Source organism: Giraffa tippelskirchi, chromosome 3, assembly GCF_054371585.1.
Source record: "Giraffa tippelskirchi isolate mGirTip1 chromosome 3, T2T-mGirTip1v1.2.pri, whole genome shotgun sequence".
Taxonomy (NCBI): Eukaryota; Metazoa; Chordata; class Mammalia; order Artiodactyla; family Giraffidae; genus Giraffa; species Giraffa tippelskirchi.
Genome location: NC_137277.1, coordinates 76,424,726 through 76,445,863, shown reverse-complemented (window position 1 = coordinate 76,445,863; position 21,138 = coordinate 76,424,726). Strand labels below are relative to the sequence as shown.

At 38.2% G+C, this 21,138-nt stretch overlaps 1 protein-coding gene and 1 long non-coding RNA gene across 6 annotated transcripts in view; one reads left to right on the top strand and one right to left on the bottom strand.

Moving 5' to 3' along the window:
- The window catches only part of PDE1A (phosphodiesterase 1A), a 479,731-nt gene extending 475,983 nt beyond the window's left edge, over positions 1-3,748 (bottom strand). For 3 of the 5 annotated variants that reach the window (XM_081580991.1, XM_081580995.1, XM_081580992.1), the window contains exons 1-3: positions 3,636-3,748; positions 1,989-2,072; positions 1,461-1,527 (exon numbers count right to left, since the gene is read on the bottom strand). The gene's annotated coding sequence lies outside the window, so the exon portion shown is untranslated. The remainder of the gene's footprint in view (positions 1-1,460; positions 1,528-1,988; positions 2,073-3,635) is intronic. The other 2 variants (XM_081580994.1, XM_081580998.1) reach the window with 1 other exon arrangement.
- The window catches only part of LOC145542353 (uncharacterized), a 163,140-nt gene that overhangs the window by 94,016 nt on the left and 47,986 nt on the right, over positions 1-21,138 (top strand). The gene's annotated exons all lie outside the window — the stretch shown is intronic.

Sequence of the window (21,138 nt, the reverse complement as noted above, 5' to 3'; positions counted from 1 at the left end):
TTCTAAAGTGAGCTTATATGTTTTAAACAACTTAGTCTTAATTTTTTATTTACTTTCAACATTCATGTGCATCAAATCTGGTCCAAATGATGTATTAACTCTTAGGTTGCCAAATTATGCATAGAATGCCCTGAGCTCATAACTCTCTAAACCTAAAATGTGGGTCAGCTCTAAATAGAGTTGAAGTACAGCACCTTCCCAAATGTATTTCTTGGTAAAGATTTAAGCAATTGTTGAATATCTGTGCTGTCTCCTTTCTAGCCCTTATAGCAACTCTTACACAATGTCTATTGAGTTGTGTATTCCTTTGTGTTAGCACCTGGCTTCCTTCTTTCAATATATTTTAAGAAATATCCTAGTTGTAAATTAAAGGTCTATTAAGGTATTCCTCAAATCCTTTTTGACTGAGCTGAGATCTGGTTTCTATATGACATGAATTTTCTTAGTCATATATAAACCAGTTATTGGATGGGCCCAAAACAGATCTCCAAAAATAATTTCTAAAAGAGATTGGTTTTTTTTATAGTGTCACTTATTGTATAAAAATATTTTATTAAACATTTAGTCTTCTATCTATGATACATAACTGCAGAATATTGAAGTTGTTTTTAAGCAAGGATAATAATTGACACATTTAATAATTCATTTAGCACAGGTATTGACCAATCAGATTGGATGCTGGTAGCCATAGCACTGAATCAGAGTTCTGAAGAGCTCCCTGGTATGCTGGATGTTGCCTTGTTGGGGGCTGGATCATGGGAGGCATCAGTCAGCTTCACGGGAACAACCAGTAAGATGAAATGGTAATATAGGGGGTACCTTGGGGGCTTGAGGCATGGCTCTTTTACCAAAAGGTAGAGTGGTACTTCATTTAACAACTGTACATGGTTAGTGGCACATATTGGCTTAAATTAAGCCTATGTTAAGTCTTTCCTGCTACTCTTTCTAGTAGAAAAGAAAATGAAAGATAAAGACATTAAAATAAGAACTATTTCACCTTGACACAACTCTCAAGGTTTCCACATGATCAAGTTGAGGGAGGGCTGAAGCTTTTTCAGTTTGGGGAAGAAAATCCTTCTTAACATAAAAAAGCCTTCTTATAAAAATTTTACAAAGATATGATTATAGGGAGACATTTCTAGGTCCCAACATTTCTAGGTCCCAACTTTATTGTCATCACTAAACCCACCTTGCAGATTATTCAGAGAAAATTACACAATTGATTGACTTTTCCAATGATTTGCCTGTGCTCAGTCTTAATTGTGACCCTGGGGGGAAGGAATTTTGGCACTCGAACCCTAATACCTCACTCTGGAGTTCTGTGAGCCCTATTGTGAACTACAGCCATCTGCTCATTTCTTATTTATTTATTTTTTTTACTTTTTAAATCTCTGTTTGTATCACATTTTTTTTGGTTGGAGACTGATTGCTTTACAATATTGTAGTGGTTTATGCCATACCTTGACATGAATCAGCCATGGGTGTTTTGCTCAGAGGTCAGGAAAACCAAAAATCCCACCCTCATTCCTGAAACAGACAAAACAAAGAGTGCCAGAATATATCAAGTAGATTCTGAAAAGAATGCTATTGTATTTTCAATAAACTTAACTCCTAATTCCAACTTTGTTTCTAAATAAAAGCTTTCTGTGAAAAATGAAAAAAAAAAAATAAAAAAATAAATTGTGACCCTGGGAAACAGAAACCTATCAAAATCCAAAATTAATATTATATGTGACATCAGCTGTGTTCCTATACATTTAATAGAAAAATCAGATAGGTTAAAGATGAAAATGAGGTAATACATGCTTTCTTTTGTCAATCTTTTTCAAAACTGGACCAAAAATTTTTCTGGTATCTTAGAATGGGGAAGACTCCAGTACCAGTAAGGCTTTTTCTCCCCCAGGAAGTCTGTGTTTGGAATTTTTTCTTATAAAAACTGCTGTGGACTCTTACTTTAAGCACCAAACTAAAATTCAGACTTCTCTCACCATCAAGTAGGTGCTTTGATAAGATTTGCTGAAGTTCGAAGGCTGTTCTGATCCAAAGGAGGAGAAACACTGTTTTGAAGGCACCTGGAAGAAAGATTGGGAGGAGATAAGCACTATGTCCGCTTCCTGTCAGTGCCTATAAACCAAAGATTCTCATCCCTCACAGCACAGTAGAATCACCTAATGTTGGTCCCACCCGGATGTATTAAATCAGAATCTCTGGGGGGTGGGGCATCAGCATTTTTAAATGGATGGTTTAACTAGGTGATTCTAATGCACATTCGAGGTTGAAAACCACTGCTAAAAGCCTACAGCACAAGAAAATTAAATCAAAAGCTGTAGAAACCTTTTGTTTCATGAAGGAATATCTGAGATAAGACAGACCTAGTGAAATTGCTGAGTCACCAAGACAGAAGTGTAACTGAATAGGTTGCATTCTTTCCTACCTTAAGATCTGGAAACCATGGAAATTCAAAAATAAAGAAACTTGGCATGAGCATGAGTGTTTTCACAGAAGATAGCTTCAGGTACCTTTAAAGTTGGTTTAAAACTAAACATTCAGAAAACTAAGATCATGGCATCTGGTCCCATCACTTCATGGCAAATAGATGGGGAAACAGTGATAGACTTTATTTTGAGGAGCTCCAAAATCACTGCAGATGGTAACTGCAGCCATGAAATTAAAAGACACTTCCTCCTTGGAAGAAAAGTTATGACCAACTTAGACAGCATATTAAAAAGCAGACATTACTTTGCCAACAAAGGTCCATCTAGTCAAAGCTATGGTTTTTCCAGTAGTCATGGATGGATGTGAGAATTGGACTATAAAAAAAGCTGAGCACCGAAAAATAGATGCTTTTGAACTGTGGTGTTGGAGAAGACTCTTGAGAGTCCCTTGGACAGCAGGGAGACCCAGCCAGTCCATCCTAAAGGAAATCAGTCCTGAATATTCATTGTAAGGACTGAAGCTGAAGCTGAAACTCCAATACTTTAGCCACCTGATGCGAAGAACTGACTCATTTGAAAAGACCCTGATGCTGGGAAAGATTGAAGGCGGGAGGAGAAGGGGATGACAAAGGATGAGATGGCTGGATGACATCACCGACTCAATGGACACGAGTTTAAGTAAACTCCGGGGATTGGTGATGGACAGGAAGGCCTCGTGTGCTGCAGTCCATGAGGTTGCAAAGGGTCGGACACAACTGAGCAACTGAACTGAACTGAACCTGCAGGTAGAGCACTGACAAGCATCCCCTCAGGCAAAGGAGACTGAGAAGCTCATGGAGTGACAGAGGAAAACCAGGAGAGACAAAGGGCAGCGACTGAACCTGATACTCTGTTGAGGCATATATAAGACATCACCACCACCCTCACATTCACGGAGATTAAAGTCTTAATTGGGTGAAAATTTGCAGGATTTAGAGGAGATGTCGGTTCAATTTCTGGTCAGGAAGATTTCCTGGAAAAGGAAATGGCAACCCATTCCACTATTCTTGTCTGGAATATCCCCATGGACAGAGGAGCCTGCCGGGCTATAAGTGCGTGGAGTTGCAAAGAGTTGGACATGATTTGGCAGCTAAACAACAACAATAAAAGTACCACATCCTTAGAGAGAGTGAGGGTGAGTAAAATTTGTCCTATCAGTACCTGATGATTCCATCTGTTACAAAAATCTGCGGATGCTTGTATTTTAAGTATTTTAAGCCCCAGGGTGATTAGTCTTCTTAGCTGGAAGCTCAGTGCTGTAATAGTGAGTGACTGCACACATTGTCTTTTATGACCCAGGCATGGTAGCCACGGAGTGGCATCTCCTCTGCATTCTCTTGGTTACTAAGAAATCCCTAAATTCAAACTAGATTCAAAGAAAGAGACATATTCTCCATCTCTCAACGAAGGAGTGCCCAAATTTGTAGATATATGTGTTTAAACAACCACAAGGTATTTCCTTGTGTTTCTACTTATACTTTTTACGTATATATCCTGACTCTTAAGCTTCATGTTGTTCTAAGCTGACAAGGTTTTCAGAAAAGCCAATAAAAATACAAAATTCCCTGTTAAATTTGAATTTCAGATCAATCATTTTTAGCATAAATAGATATCTCCAATGCAAATTTAGGGCATACTTATACACACACAAAAGTGTTGTTTATCTGAAATTCAAATTTAATTGAATGTCTCACATTTTATCAGATCACCCTACTCAAGCACATATCCTAGTGATACAGGTACCAGAGAGATTCAATTATGGCTGTTAAAGATTCAAATATAATATTGATTATATTTCTGAATAACTACATATGTCAGAGTACTAAACTCTACTCCTTCTGTAGGAATCAAAAAGTGAAATCATATATTCTAAACTCAGATCTTCAGGTTGGACATTGAAACTAATTATATTAAATCTAAGAGTATAAGATAACCCAGTGAAAATGAGTATACTACCCAAAGCAATCTATAGATTCAATGCAATCCCTATCAAGCTACCAATGGTATTGTTCACAGAACTAGAACAAATCATCTCACAATTTGTATGGAAATATAAGAAACCTCGAATAGCCAAAGCAATCTTGAGAAAGAAGAATGGAACTGGAGGAATCAAGCTGCCTGACTTCAGGCTCTACTACAAAGCCACAGTCATCAAGACAGTATGGTACTGGCACAAAGACAGAAATATAGATCAATGGAACAAAATAGAAAGCCCAGAGATAAATTCACGCACCTATGAACACCTTATCTTTGACAAAGGAGGCAAGAATATACAATGGAGAAAAGACAATCTCTTTAACAAGTGGTACTGGGAAAACTGGTCATCCACTTGTAAAAGAATGAAACTAGAACACTTTCTAACACCATACACAAAAATAAACTCAAAATGGATTAAAGATCTAAACGTAAGACCAGAAACTATAAAACTCCTAGAGGAAAACATAGGCAAAACACTCTCTGACATAAATCACAGCAGGATCCTCCATGACCCACCTCCCAGAATATTGGAAATAAAAGCAAAAATAAACAAATGGGACCTAATTAAAATTAAAAGCTTTTGCACAACAAAGGAAACTATAAGCAAGGTGAAAAGACAGCCTTCAGAATGGGAGATAATAATAGCAAACGAAGCAACAGACAAACAATTAATCTCAAAAATATACAAGCAACTCCTGCAGCTGAATCCCAGAAAAATAAATGACCCAATCAAAAAATGGGCCAAAGAACTAAACAGACATTTCTCCAAAGAAGACATACAGATGGCTAACAAACACATGAAAAGATGCTCAACATCACTCATTATTAGAGAAATGCAAATCAAAACCACAATGAGGTACCATTTCACACCAGTCAGAATGGCTGCTATCCAAAAGTCTACAAGCAATAAATGCTGGAGAGGGTGTAGAGAAAAGGGAACCCTCTTACACTGTTGGTGGGAATGCAAACTAGTACAGCCACTATGGAGAACAGTGTGGAGATTCCTTAAAAAACTGGGAATAGAACTGCCATATGACCCAGGAATCCCACTGCTGGGCATACACACCGAGGAAACCAGAATTGAAAGAGACGCGTGTACCCCAATGTTCATCGCAGCACTGTTTACGATAGCCAGGACATGGAAGCAACCTAGATGTCCACCAGCAGATGAATGGATAAGGAAGCTGTGGTACATATACACAATGGAATATTACTCAGCCATTAAAAAAAATACATTTGAATCGGTTCTATTGAGATGGATGAAACTGGAGCCCATTATACAGAGTGAAGTAAGCTAGAAAGAAAAACACCAATACAGTATACTAATGCATATATATGGAATTTGAAAGATGGTAACGATAACCCTATATGCGAGACAGTATAAGAGACACAGATGCATAGAACAGTCTTATGGACTCTGAGGGAGAAGGTGAGGGTGGGGCGTTCTGGGACAATAGCATTGAAACATGTATATTATCATATGAGAAACAGAACACCATTCCAGGTTCAATGCATGAGACAAATGCTCAGGGCTGGGGCAATGGGATGACCCAGAGGGATGGGATGGAGAGGGAGGTGGGAGGGGGGTTCAGGATGGGGAACACATGTAAACCCATGGCTGATTCATGTCAATGTATGGCAAAAACCACTACAATATTGTAAAGTAATTAGCCCCCAACTAAAATAAATAATTTATTAAAAAAAAAAAAAAAAGATAACCCAGTAGAATTTCTGAGCATCTAAGGAGTGGATACTGGATTGTACTTTAAAAAAGAAAGAAAATAATGCCATGGTAGGGGAGGTTGAAATATTCCCTATATCTTTCATCTATGATATTAATTTGAAAAGCAATATGGTCAGGTCTAAAGATAGGCCAAATCGATGGAAAGAATAAGTTCATGATCATAACTGAGGTGTACTATGTCTTTCCTTGCTTCTAGAAGTTCTCTCATGTTTCCTATCAGTAAGTAGTGGTTGAGGAATATGTCACTGGATTTGCTGATATTCACTCCATGAAAATGGTATTAACTATAATTATGAAAAAGTCAAAATGTTAGTTGCTCAGTCGTGTCTAACTCTTTGCAACCCCATGAACTGTAGCCCACCAGGCTCTGCTGCCCATGGAATTCTCCAGGCAAGAGTACTGGAGTGGCTAGCCATTCCCTTCTCCAGAGGATCTTCCTGATCCAGAGATTGAACCCAGGTCTCCTGCATTGCAGGCAGATTCTCTACCATCTGATCCATCAGGGAAGTCCAACTATAACTATACTGGTCACCAAAGAATGAAAATGGAGGGATGAGTAAAGTTTATTAACAGTTGCAGAGTGTAGGTAAGGTACTCAAGTAAAATGCAAACTGTGAGAATAGCAAAGTAGAAAAATAATTTGTTTAAATTAAGTCACAGAAGGTTTATTTTATTCTACAAGATGTTGCTTTAACTTAAATTCATTTTTAAAGATAAAACTCATGCCAATTAGAAACATCATCCAAAAATGTGAATTCCATACCAAGAAAGAGTCAAAGTATTAATAAGATTTAAAATTGCAGCAAATTAAACTCCTAATTTCATAGAGTGATGTCTACAATCTTATTTTATTCTGAAATATCTCAAACCATTAATATTTCATTGAATTAAAATAGATATTTTATTAAATAACTTACATATTATTTCTTAAAATGTGAGGCTTTCCTGGTAGTTCAGACATAAAGAATCTGCCTGAAATGTAGGACACCCAGATTCGATCCTTGGGTCGGGAAGATCCCCTGGAGAAGGGAATGACAAACCACTCCAGTATTCTTGCCTGGAGAATTCCATGGACAGAGGAGTCTGGTCAGCTACAGTCTATGGAGTCACAAAGAGTTAGACACAACTGAGCGACTAACACTGTTAAAATGTAGCTTTTAGCAAAAAAAAAATTTTTTTAAGTATACACTGTTCCTACTATAAATTATGGAGAAATTTCAATATAGAATAAGAATTTAAAATTCATATTTGAAAGTTATTCTAATTAAATATTATAATCAAAATTATCTTAATTTTTTATTTGGAATAATTTTGGTTAACTTGTGGTTTCTGTGCATTAAAATAGATATTTCATTTATATGTAGAAGTGTTTGGATAACCAGTCTAACAATTTCAAAGTGTTATCATCTTTTTGAGCCATGATTAAACTAGCAATAGAAAATTGAAGACATTACACAATTAATTTCAAGGAGAAGTTTGCTAATTTTTGGAAATTGGTCAGAACAGCAACTGAATGATGTTTATTTTAAACATGTCAATCATTCCATTATCACAGAAGATAGTCATATTCAGGGAAGAGGAAAAAAGGCATTTCCTAAGAAGAGCCATTTAAAATGACAAAAGTAATCATTTATTCAGTTCAGGAATATGGAAAACATGAGGAAGTTGAGGGGGAAAAGGTATTACAGCTTTGTAAATTATCTATTTTATACTTTGCAGTTTTTTTCTCTTAATTCCCTTCACCCTTTTTTGTGCCTACCTCTACCCTTTTCCCCTCTGGCAACTGGCAGTCTATTCTCTGTATCTGTGAGTCTCTTTCTGTTTTGTTATACTTGTTCTGTTGCTATATTTTTTAGAGTCCACATATAAGTGAAAACATATCTGTCTTTCTCTATCTGACTCATTTCTCTAAGCATATTACCCTCCAGGTCCATCCAAGTTGTTGCAAATAGCAAACTTTCATTCTTTTTTATGGCTTAGTAATATTCCATTATATATACCACAATACCACATCTTCTTTATCCATTCATATGTTGATGGACACTTAGATTCCTTCCATACCTTAGCTATTGTAAGTAATTCTGCTCTGAACATTGGGATGGATGTGTACCTTTTCAAATTAATGTTTTCATTTTTTTCTAATAAATACCCAGGTGTGGAATTGCTGGATTAATCTCTAACATAAGAGGCAATAACATAAGTGAGGGGGAAACATCTTTTCAAAACTGGTGTTGGGAAAATTAGACAGCTACATGTAAAAGAATAAAATTAAAACACTTTCTCACATCAAATACATAAATAAACTCAAGTGGATTAAAGACCTAAATTTAAGACTGGGAACCACAGAAATGGAAGAAAACACAGGCAGTGTTCTCTCTGAAGATCAATCTTAGAAATACTTTTTTAAATCTGTCTCTCAGGCAAGGGAAACAAACACAAAAATAAACAAATGGGACCTAATAAAACTAAAAGCTTTTGAACAGTAAAATATAGACCAAAAATGGAACAAGATAGAAAGCCCAGAAATAAACCCATGCACCTATGGTTACCTTATTTTTGACAAAGGAAGCAAGAATATACAATGGGGCAAAGACAGCCTCTTCAATAAATGGTGCTGGGAAAACTGGACAGCTACATGTAAAAGAATGAAATTAGAACACTTCCTAACACCATACACAAAGATAAACTCAAAATGGATTAAAGACCTAAACAAAAGACCAGAAACTATAAAACTCCTAAAGGAAAACATAGGCAGAACACTCAAAGATGTAAATCAAAGCAAGATCCTCTATGACCCACCTCCTAGAGTAATGGAAATAAAAACAAAAGTAAACAAGTGGGACCTGATTAAACTTAAAAGCTTTTGCACAGCAAAGGAAACTATAAGCAAGGTGAAAAGACAACCCTCAGAATGGCAGAAAATAATAGCAAATGAAACAACTGACAAAGGATTAATTTCTAAAATATACAAGCACCTCATACAACTCAATACCAGAAAAACAAACAACCCAATCAAAAAGTCGGAAAAAGACCTGAACAGACATTTCTCCAAAGAAGACATACAGATGGCTAACAAACACATGAAAAGATGCTCAACACTGCTCATTATTAGAGAAATGCAAATCAAAACTACAGTGAGATATCACCTCACACCAGTCAGAATGGCCATCATCAAAAAGTCTACAAACAATAAATGCTGGAGAGGGTGTGGAAAAAGGGAACGCTCTTGCACTGTTGGTGGGAATGTAAACTGATACAGCCACTATGGAAGACAGTATGGAGATTCCTTAAAAACCACCATATGACCCAGCAATCCCACTCCTAGACATATACCCTGAGGGAACCAAAATTGAAAATAACACATGTATCCCACTGTTCATTGCAACACTATTTACAATAGCTACAACATGGAAGCAACCTAGATGTCCATCAACAGAAGAATGGATAAAGAACTTGTGGTATATATACACAATGGAATATTACTCCACCATAAAAAGGAATGCATTTGAGTCAGTTCTAATGAGGTGGATGAACCTGGAGCCTATTATACACAGTGAAGTAAGTCAGAAAGAGAAAGATAAATATTGTATACTAACACACATAAACAGAATCTAGAAAAATGGTACTGAAGCATTTATTTAGAGGACAGCAATGAAAAAACAGACACAGAGAATAGACTTATGGACACAGCGAGAGGGGAGGTGAGGGTGAGATGCATGGAGAGAGTAACATGGAAACATACATTACCATATATAAAATAGATAGCCAATGGGAATTTGCTGTATGGCTCAGGAAACTCAAACAGGCACTCTGTATCAATCCTAGAGGGGTGGGATGGGGAGGGAGATGGGAGAGATGTTCAAAAGGGAGGGGATATATGTATACCAATTGCTGATTCATGTTGAGGTTTGACAGAAAACAACAAAATATTGTTGGGCAATTATCCTTCAATAAAAAATAAATTAATTAGGAGTTCCGATAAGATGGCGGAGGAATAGGACGGGGAGACCACTCTCTCCTCCACAAATGTATCGAAAGAACATCTAAACGCTGACCAAACTTCACAAAACTACTTCTGAAGGCTGGCTGAGGACTTCAGGCTTCCACAAAAACTGCGCATTATCTTCAAAAGAGGTAGGAGAAATTATAAAAGATAAAAAGAGAGACAAAAGAGTTAGGGACGGAGACCCGTCCCGGGGAGGGAGTCGTAAAAGAGGAGGAATTTCCAAGCACCAGGAAACCCTCTCACCGGCGGGTGTAGGGGAGGATTTTTTATCTCGGAGGGCAACGTAACTGGGAGGAAAAAATAAATAAAATCCACAGATTACGTGCCTAAAGCAACTCCCAGCAAAGAACCCCAGACGCTCGCATCATCCGCCACCAGCAAGTGGGGGCTGAACGGAGAGGAGCGGGCGGCATTGCCTAGGGTAAGGACCGGGCCCGAGTGCCCCGAGGGCAATCTGAGGGAGCTAACGTGAGATAGTAACCTAAACTGTGGGACAGCGAGAGAGAAAGAACTATCCCGCGAAAAGCCCAACTCTAAGGCACTGCCGGCCCGCTCACAGAACAAAGGACTGAGCGATACCAGAGGAGAGCTAGCCGGCTGCGGACCGCCCCATCCCCTGCCGGACACAGCGGGCAGGCGGGGCCCGCCAGAGCCGGAAAGGGGCAAACTCGGCTCCAGAGAGGGCACCCCCTACCAAACTGCAAACAGGCTCCCAGTTTCTAAGCAAAGACTGCCTGAGATCCCGGAGGGTCGACAGCCGCCGGGAGGGTCGCAGCCAGAGACCAGCTCCCCAGAACCGACACAAAGCACACCGGAGCCGGGCGCGCCTGTAAACCGAGGCGGGGACCAGGGAGGTGATAAGCCGCACCGCCCCAACAGGGAAGAGCGCCCTCGCCAAACTCCTGGCCGCCTGGGCAGCTCCGACCGGGAACGGCACAAGCCGCGGGCGAAACCGAGTCTGCGCCTTTGTGGAGTAACCGGGAGCCTGAACCTGAGCGGCTTAGACCTGGGAAGTGCACGCAGCTCAGGGCCCGCTCCCCGGCCGAGTAACCTGAAGCCTGAGCAGGGTAGACGGGGAAAGCACACACGCCGTGAGCGGGGGCGAACCCAGTGCGGCCGAGACACTGCGAGCTTACCACACGCACGCCAGAATTGCAGTGTTCCTTCCTCCCCACAGCACGAGTGAACAAGCGAACCTAAAGAGATCACCTCCACCGCTTTGTTGCAGGGCGGAAATTAGATACTGAAGAGATCTCCAAACAGAAGCCAAATAAACAGAGGGAAGCGCTTTGGAAGGGACAGGCCAACAGATTAAGATCCCTGTAGTTAATACCGACTGCATTGAAAAGGACCTATAGATCTTGAAAAGTATAAGCAGGAATAAGGATCTATCTAAAACTGAGCAGATCCCACACTGCTCACAACAGCTCCAGAGAAAGTCCGGGATATATATTTTTTTTACTTTTTTTTTTTTTTTTTTTAATTAAAAAAAAAATTTTTTTTTTTCTCTTCTTTCCTTTTTCTTCAAGTCCTCTATTACACCTTTAACTTTCATTTTCATAACCCACTATTAACTTGCAAAAAAAAAAAAACCCTATTTTTGAAGCAAACTACATACATATATCTTATACCTTTTGTGTTTTCTTTTTTTAATGTTTTTTTCCTGTTCTACATTTTTTTACTGTTTCTTTTTTTACTGTTTTACTGTTTTTTTTTTCTTTTTACACTGTTTCCTTTTTTCTTTTTTTTTTTTTTTTAAGATTGTAAGTTTTATAAGAGTCTAACCTCTACTCTAGATTTTTAATCTTTGTTTTACATATTTGATATCAACTTTGTACATTTAAGAACCCAATCTTTAGGACCCACTTTTACTCAGGAGTGTGATCACTGGCCTGATCACTCTCTCCCCCTATTGATGCTCTTTCTTCTCCCTCAGGGAACCTCTATCTCCCACCCTCCTCCTTCTCTTCTCAACCCAATTCTGTGAATCTCTGAGGGTGTTCTGGGTACCGGAGAACACTTCAGGAACAGGATACTGCCCAGATCTCTCTCTCCCCTCTTAATTCCTCCCTTTCTACTCATGCTCACCTCTGTTACCTTCCTCCCCCCTCTCTATGTATCTCTTTGAATCACTCTGAGGGTTCCAAACTGTGGAAAGCACAGAGGGAAGTGCTTACTGGCTAGACTGCTCTCTCCACATTTGAATTCCCCTCTTCCCCTCCTGGTCACCTCAACCCACCCCCCCCCCCCACCTCATCTCTCCATGTAACTCAGTGAACCTTTCTGGGTATCCCTCACTGTGGAGAATCTTTTCACCATTAACCTAAAAGTTTTATTATTGAGGCTGTATGGAAGGAGAAGTCTTGAGGCTACTGCAAGAATAAGACTGAAAGCCAGGGGAAACATTAATTAATAAGAGACCATCCAATAGCCTCCATAAATTCACTGAAACCAAGCTCCACCCAAGAGACAATAAGTTCCAGAGCAAGACATACCACGCAAATTCTCCAGCAACGCAGGAACATAGAACTGAGCATCAATATACAGGCTGCCCAGAGGCACACCAAATCCATAGACATCTCAAAAATTAATACTGGTCACTCCATTACACTCTAGAGAGCAGAAATCCAGCTCCACCCACCAGAACACCGACACAAGCTCCTCCAACCAGGAAGCCTTGACAAGCCACCTGTCCAACCCCAACCGCAGTGAGGAACCTCCACAACAAAGAGGAACTTCATACTACCAGAATACAGAAGGGCCACGCCTAACACAGCAATCTAAACAAGATGAAAAGACAGAGAAATACTCAGCAAGTAAAGGACAATGAGAAATGCCCACAAAGCCAAACAAAAGAGGAGGAGATAGGGAATCTATCTGAAAAAGAATTTAGAATAAGGATAATAAAAATGATCCAAAATCTTGAAAGCAAAATGGAGTTACAGATAAATAGCCTGGAGACAAAGATTGAGAAGATGCAAGAAATGTTTATCAAGGACTTAGAAGAAATAAAAAGGAATCAATATAGAATGAATAATGAAATAAAGGAGATAAAAGACACTCTGGAGGGAACCAACAGTAGAATAACGGAGGCAGAAGATAGGATAAGTGAGGTAGAAGATAGAATGATGGAAATAAACGAAGCAGAGAGGAAAAAAGAAAAAAGAATCAAAAGAAATGAGGAAAACCTCCGGGACCTCTGGGACAATGTGAAACGCCCCAACATTCGAATCATAGGAGTCCCAGAAGAAGAAGATAAAAGGAAAGGCCATGAAAAAATACTCGAGGAGATAATAGTTGAGAATTTCCCTAAATTGAGGAAAGAAATAGTCACAGAAGTCCAAGAAACCCAGAGAGTTCCAAACAGGATAAACCCAAGGCGAAACACCCCAAGACACATATTAATCAAATTAACAAAGATCAAACACAAAGAACAAATATTAAAAGCAGCAAGGGAAAAACAACAAATAACACACAAGGGGATCCCCATAAGGATAACAGCTGATCTTTCAATAGAAACCCTTCAGGCTAGAAGGGAATGGCAGGACATACTTAAAGTAATGAAAGAGAATAATCTACAACCCAGATTACTGTACCCAGCAAGGATTTCATTCAGATATGAAGGAGAATTCAAAAGCTTTACAGACAAGCAAGAGCTGAGGGAATTCAGCACCACCAAACCAGCTCTCCAGCAAATGCTAAAGGATCTTCTCTAAACAGGAAACACAGAAAGGATGTTTCAACACGAACTCAAAACAACAAAGTAAATGGCAACGGGATCATACTTATCAATAATTACCTTAAATGTAAATGGGTTGAATGCCCCAACCAAAAGACAAAGGGTTGCTGAATGGATACAAAAACAAGACCCCTATATATGCTGTCTACAAGAGACCCACCTCAAAACTAGAGACACACACAGGCTGAAAGTGAAAGGATGGAAAAACATATTCCATGCAAACGGAGACCAAAAGAAAGCAGGAGTCGCAATACTCATTTCAGATAAAATAGACTTTAAAATAAAGGATGTGAAAAGGGACAAAGAAGGGCACTACATAAAGATCAAAGGATCAATTCAAGAAGAAGACGTAACAATCATAAATATATATGCACCCAACATAGGAGCACCACAATATATAAGGCAAATACTAACAAGTATGAAAGGGGAAATTAACAATAACACAATAATAGTGGGAGACTTTAATACTCCACTCACGCATATGGATAGATCAACTAAACAGAAAATTAACAAGGAAACACAAACTTTAAATGATACAATAGACAAATTAGATTTAATTGATATTTACAGGAGTTTCCACCCCAAAACAATCAATTTTACCTTTTTCTCAAGTGCACATGGAACTTTCTCCAGGATAGATCACATCCTGGGCCATAAATCTAGCCTTGGTAAATTCAAAAAAATTGAAATCATCCCAGCCATCTTCTCTGACCACAATGCAGTAAGATTAGACCTCAATTACAGGAAAAAAACTATTAAAAGTTCCAACATATGGAGGCTAAACAACACGCTTCTGAATAACCAACAAATCACAGAAGAAATCAAAAAAGAAATAAAATTATGCATGGAAACGAATGAAAATGAAAACACAACAACCCAAAACCTATGGGACACTGTAAAAGCAATACTAAGGGGAAGGTTCATAGCAATACAGGCGTACCTCAAGAAACAAGAAAAAAATCAAATAAATCAACTAACTCTACACCTAAAGCAACTAGAGAAGGAAGAAATGAAAAACCCCAGGGTCAGTAGAAGGAAAGAAATCTTAAAAATTAGGGCAGAAATAAATGCAAAAGAAACAAAAGAGACCATAGCAAAAATCAACAAAACTAAAAGCTGGTTTTTCGAGAAGATAAACAAAATTGATAAGCCATTAGCCAGACTCATCAAGAAACAAAGGGAGAAGAATCAGATCAACAAAATTAGAAATGAAAATGGAGAGATCACAACAGACTCCACAGAAATACAAAGAATCATAAGAGACTACTACCAACAGCTCTATGCCAATAAAATGGACAACTTGGAAGAAATGGACAAATTCTTAGAAAAGTATAACTTTCCAAAACTGAACCATGAAGAAATAGAAGATCTTAACAGACCCATCACAAGCACGGAAATTGAAACTGTAATCAGAAATCTTCCAGCAAACAAAAGCCCAGGACCAGACGGCTTCACAGCGGAATTCTACCAAAAATTTAGAGAAGAGCTAACACCTATCCTACTCAAACTCTTCCAGAAAATTGCAGAAGATGGTAAACTTCCAAACTCATTCTATGAGGCCACCATCACCCTAATTCCAAAACCAGACAAAGATGTCACAAAAAAGGAAAACTACAGGCCAATATCACTGATGAACATAGATGCAAAAATCCTTAATAAAATTCTAGCAAACAGAATCCAACATCATATTAAAAAGATCATACATCATGACCAAGTGGGCTTTATCCCAGGAATGCAAGGTTTTTTTAACATCCGCAAATCAATCAATGTAATACACCACATTAACAAATTGAAAGAAAAAAACCATATGGTTATCTCAATAGATGCAGAAAAAGCCTTTGACAAAATTCAGCATCCATTTATGATTAAAACCCTCCAGAAAGCAGGAATAGAAGGAACATATCTCAACATAATAAAAGCTATATATGACAAACCCACAGCAAACATTATCCTCAATGGTGAAAAATTGAAAGCATTTCCCCTAAAGTCAGGAACAAGGCAAGGATGCCCACTTTCACCACTACTATTCAACATAGTTTTGGAAGTTTTGGCCACAGCAATCAGAGCTGAAAAAGAAATAAAAGGAATACAGATAGGAAAAGAAGAAGTAAAACTCTCACTGTTTGCAGACGACATGATTCTCTACATAGAAAACCCTAAAGACTCTACTAGTAAATTACTAGAGTTGATCAATGAATATAGTAAAGTTGCAGGATATAAAATTAACACACAGAAATCCCTTGCATTCCTATACTCCAATAATGAGAAAACAGAAAGAGAAATTAAGGAAACAATACCATTCACCATTGCATCAAAAAGAATAAAATACTTAGGAATATATCTACCTAAAGAAACAAAAGACTTATATATAGAAAACTATAAAACACTGATGAAAGAAATCAAAGAGGACACAAACAGATGGAGAAATATACCGTGTTCATGGATTGGAAGAATTAATATAGTGAAAATGAGTATACTACCCAAAGCAATCTATAGATTCAATGCAATCCCTATCAAGCTACCAATGGTATTTTTCACAGAACTAGAACAAATCATCTCACAATTTGTATGGAAATATAAGAAACCTCGAATAGCCAAAGCAATCTTGAGGAAGAAGAATGGAACTGGAGGAATCAACCTGCCTGACTTCAGGCTCTACTACAAAGCCACAGTCATCAAGACAGTATGGTACTGGCACAAAGATAGAAATATAGATCAATGGAACAAAATAGAAAGCCCAGAGATAAACCCACGCACCTATGGACACCTTATCTTCGACAAAGGAGGCAAGAATATTCAATGGAGAAAAGACAATCTCTTTAACAAGTGGTGCTGGGAAAACTGGTCAACCACTTGTAAAAGAATGAAACTAGAACATTTCCTAACACCGTACACAAAAATAAACTCAAAATGGATTAAAGATCTAAATGTAAGACCAGAAACAATAAAACTCCTAGAGGAAAACATAGGCAAAACACTCTCCGACATAAATCACAGCAGGATCCTCCATGACCCACCTCCTAGAATATTGGAAATAAAAGCAAAAATAAACAAATGGGACCTAATTAAAATTAAAAGCTTTTGCACAACAAAGGAAACTATAAACAAGGTGAAAAGACAGCCTTCAGAATGGGAGAAAATAATAGCAAATGAAGCAACAGACAAACAATTAATATCAAAAATATACAAGCAACTTCTGCAGCTGAATTCCCGAAAAATAAACGACCCAATCAAAAAATGGGCCAAAGAACTAAACAGACATTTCTCCAAAGAAGACATACAGATGGCTAACAAACACATGAAAAGATGCTCAACATCACTCATTATTAGAGAAATGCAAATCAAAACCACAATGAGGTATCATTTCACACCAGTCAGAATGGCTGCTATCCAAAAGTCTACAAGCAATAAATGCTGGAGAGGGTGTGGAGAAAAGGGAACCCTCTTACACTGTTGGTGGGAATGCAAACTAGTACAGCCACTATGGAGAACAGTGTGGAGATTCCTTAAAAAACTGGGAATACAACTGCCATATGACCCAGCAATCCCACTGCTGGGCATATACACCGAGGAAACCAGAATTGAAAGAGACGCGTGTACCCCAATGTTCATCGCAGCACTGTTTACAATAGCCAGGACATGGAAGCAACCTAGATGTCCATCAGCAGACGAATGGATAAGGAAGCTGTGGTACATATACACAATGGAATATTACTCAGCCATTAAAAAAAATACATTTGAATCGGTTCTATTGAGATGGATGAAACTGGAGCCCATAATACAGAGTGAAGTAAGCCAGAAAGAAAAACACCAATACAGTATACTAATGCATATATATGGAATTTGAAAGATGGTAACGATAACCCTATATGCGAGACAGAATAAGAGACACAGATGCATGGAACAATTTTATGGACTCTGAGGGAGAAGGTGAGGGTGGGACGTTCTGGGAGAATAGCATTGAAACATGTATATTATCATATGTGAAACAGAACACCATTCCATGTTCGATGCATGAGACAAGGGCTCAGGGCCGGGGCAATGGGATGATCCAGAAGGATGGGATGGGGAGGGAGGTGGGTGGGGGGTCCAGGAGGGGGAACACATGTAAACCCATGGCTGATTCATGTCAATATATGGCAAAAACTAAAAAAAAATAAAAATAAAAAAAATAAATTAATTAAAAAAAAATTGGACAGAGGATCTGAATAGATGTTTTTCCAAAGAAGACATACAGATGGCCAATAGGCACATGGAAAGATGCTCAACGTCACTGATCATCAGGGAAATGCGCATCAGAACCACAATGAGATATCACATCACACTAGTCAAAATGGCTATAATTGGAAAAGACAAGAAATAATAAGTGTTGGCTAGGATGTGGAGAAAAGAGAACCCTATTCCACTGTGGGTGGACCTATAAATTGGTACAGCCACTATGGTAAACAGTATGAAGATTCCTCAAAAAATTAAAAATAGAACTGTCATTTGATCTGTGGAAAGTTTTTAAGCCTACAAGCAGAATCTGAGGTTATCAAAGCCTTTAGAGACAGCCTTTGTCACCTCTGTCCCTCATTCCCCTCACTCATCCCTCCTGGACATACCAAGATTCAGGCAGTGAATGCATGCTCTGCCCCTATAGTGCCCAATTTTCTTTGTGTCTCCCTGGCCCTCCAATCCCCTGACCTCCATACCTAAAGTGTGCAATTAACTGATTCAGCCCACTGCTAATTCCATGTACTGACATTTTAAGGCACTATATAACATAGAATTACTCAGCATCTAACTCACACAGAATTCCAAACTATTTACCACCTACAGTGTGGGTATGAGGAGAGCTTAGAATTAGGGAAAATCAAGGAAAAATAAGCTTCAATATAAAACTAGGTAAAAGTGATTTCAAAGAAGGGAAACATTCTCCCACAAAAATGTATCTAAATGTAAATGTCAAAAGGTTCACCATAAAGTAATGCCATGGCACAGTATTCCCTTTTTGCTATACTTTTCATTGATCTAATCTTCTCAGCCAGTACCAGTGAAGTTGCTCAAGTCATGTCCAACTCTTTGTGATCCCATGGACTATAGCCTACCAGGCTCTTCCATCCATGGAATTTTCCAGGCAAGAGTACTGGAGTGGGTTGCCATTTCCTTCTCCAGGGGATCTTCCTGACCCAGGGATTGAACCCAGGTTGCAGGCAGATGCTTTACTGTCTGAGCCACCAGGGGAGCCCTTGGAGAATTCCCTGGACTGTACTGTCCATGGGGTCTCAAAGAGTAGGACACAACCGAGAGACTTTCACTTTCAACCAGTACCAGCAGTCAGTGAATTTAAATCTCAGTTCATCTTTCATTTTGCTTGATATAGCATTGATTCCAGAACCCTAAGGCTAGTAGACTCTGAAAATTACACAAATTTGTTCTTATGCCTTAACCTATGGCCTAAAATAACTCTAGAAAATCTGTCTTATTGTTAAAGATTTCCCCTCCCAAAAAAGTGAGTGTCAGTAGTTCAGTCATGTCCAACTCTTTGCTACCCCATGGACTGTAGCCCTCCAAGCTCCTCTTTCCATGGGATTCTCCAGGCAAGAATACTAGAGTGGTAGCCATTCCCTTCTCCAAGGGATCTTCCCAGGGATCAAACCCAGGTCTGCTGCATTGCAGGCAGAGTCTCTCCTCTACCTTAACTTATGGCCTAAAATAACCCTAGAAAATCTATCCTATTGTTAAAGACTTCCAAAGATGGTGATTTTATACCTTCCCTTAGTCATTGTTTTTAAATTTAACAATTTACACTGCCATGAGTTATGTATTGGGGGAGAATGAGGAAAAAAGAAAAAATCAGATTTATTCGAAAGCAAAAGAATTGCAAAAGTACAAAAGTACGCAAATATTAAGAATTGTAATACCCGAAACTGATAATTGACTTCAGGCAGCAACGTTAAATATAAATGAATGATAATGTTTGGCCAAATTACAACTTTACTCAAAACAAGATTGGCTAGGCCTGCTGCTCAGACACTTTCTGTATCCTGCTGACAAAGTCTCAGTCTCAACACTGAACTGTATCAAAGCAACAGCTTGTAATAGGACAACAAAGAGTCAAGTCAAATATACTTTGCTTCACAAAGGACATGAGCCCAGTACTAATTTCAATCAGAACAGATATGTATGTACAGTATTTCAGTATTCAGAGAAAACTACAGATTATTTAGTCAGTCTCAGCTATAACAATTCTATGTTCTGAATGAACATGGTTAATATATAAGAATTTAGTCCTTGTGAATTGTGTATTATCAGGTTGCTTAGACAGAGACATCAATTTCACATGTATTCAAGATAGGAAAATACTAATAACAGAAAGGAGGAATTTGCTGTTGTAAAACAGTACATAATGCATGTAAAAGTATCTAAAATAATGATCATAGAAACTCTATAAATTTTAATTCTCTATTTTCCTGTTTAACTTATTTTTTCATTTTTGCAGTATTATTATATGAAAATTTTTTCTTTGCTATTTTTACAAAGTTACTTTATTATATAGTATTTAAAGTAATTTAGTTTATCTGTTCAGTCTTACCTGAGTGATGCTCCTATGGTCTTAAACCACAGCAACAAACCTTTATGAATTATCAAACATAAGTATGATACATGCTGCATAGTTTTCATATAATGGGATTTTTTAAATAGATAATTCCTATATGACATGTATAGAAAGTCTTCATTAACCAGAATATTTGGTTAACTAGAATACTCTATTTTCCTGAAAATTCATTTGTAATTGAGTTCAGCATTATGTCATTTTCACTATTTCTAAAACCGTGTAGCTATGGCAGATGGCTTGAGAAGGTGTGCAATTGTTACATAAATTTCTTTCCTGTTTCCATGAGAATGAGGTCCAGTGAAAATCTCCAGAATAAAAGCCAGTAGACTGAGGTTCTACTTCCCCTTCAGTGAGTAATTTCAAATCGTTTGACCTCCCTAGGTATCAGTTTGGTTCTCTTTAACATAACAGGATCATTCTCCTCCTGCTTCAAGAGCAGCAAGGGATGCAAACAAAATATAAGAGTTGGTTACTTGTATATTATATCTTATTGGAAAGTTATAATCTTATGGGGAATATAAAATTTATAATTTCATTGGAAAGGCAAAACTACAACACTTGGAAAAATTCAAAACCAATACAAAACCATATATCATC